The sequence below is a fragment of the Morone saxatilis genome, unplaced genomic scaffold (assembly GCF_004916995.1).
Source record: "Morone saxatilis isolate NCDOM2014 unplaced genomic scaffold, NCSU_SB_2.0 Contig11, whole genome shotgun sequence".
Classification (NCBI taxonomy): Eukaryota; Metazoa; Chordata; class Actinopteri; family Moronidae; genus Morone; species Morone saxatilis.
In genome coordinates, this window is record NW_023339663.1 from 9,247,316 (window position 1) to 9,248,520 (window position 1,205).

A 1,205-nucleotide genomic window follows, 5' to 3' on the forward strand; every position below is an offset into this window, starting at 1 on the left:
TTTTTTTTTTTTTTTTTACTCCAGCATTAAAATCCTCTGAAAATGATTTTAGGGCTGAGAGACTGTATTTAGGTCATGTGACTCTAAAACTAAACATTTAAAACCAGACTAATGTAACTCTTTTTTATAGGTTTATATTTTATGACTCCATAGCAGTTCTTTAAAGCAAGGTGACCTATCAAATTGATTCACTGAAAATAATATGGGGGGGGAAATAAAATTCCACCACAGGTTTTTATACCTGCATACCAAAAGGCCATTGTTATGTTGAACATTATTGCCCTTCAGAATAAAACAAGAAAGTCAGCCAAAAACTGCCAAAGTGCAAACTATGTCACCCAACAAGCAGCATGTCCCATGTATGTAAAATCACACTGTGCCCCACATGTAAACAGACAAAAGTGAAAAAAAAACTAAACAGCTTTCTCCTTCCTGATTATGATCTTGGCCTTTCCTGTCCTCTATTTCCCCTTCTATTCCGGTGGAAGGCCCTAGCTTTCCGTCTTCCAGCGCCGCAGGGCATGGAGCTAGCCGGCGGTGAGTTTCCATCAATTAGTGCACCCCCGCGGCCTCATGGCAGAACCCACCTTTGACTGCAGAGAGATATTGATTAGTTCAGCTGCACTGTCAGGTCTGGAGTGAGCAGGGCCGGGTGATCCAAGAGCTTCACCGGAGACAAGATCATGTCGAGTTTCTGACACATGTAAGCACACACGTATACACACAGGCACATACATGCAGGCAGGCATGTACACACACACACACAGGCGCACACAAATGTGCACGTTCACACTTGTACACACATACAAATGCAATGAAATGTGCTCTCTCAGATGACTGCAAGGTGAGAGAGAGGGAAGATAAGAGGAGAAGTCCACAAGAGTGGCTTGTCAGGAGAGTGACGGCTGAGAACTGACAAGTGCTTGTTAGTTTTTTTCTCATCCTGGTAGAGTTCCTATGAAAACAATAAGCTAGAGAGCCTCTAGACTCACAGAAAGAGCTCATATAGTAAAAAATATATATTTTGAAAAAAGCAGGTGGATATAAGGCCATCATACAAAAAACACCAATAAACAGAAACATTATGTATTTTATGTGCTATAACTGCTGCTCACAAAGACACAAAAGTCTAGACAATGTCAATGTATGACAGCAAATTAAAGACAAGAAACATTTATTCTCTAATGTAATGTTGCACCTATAAA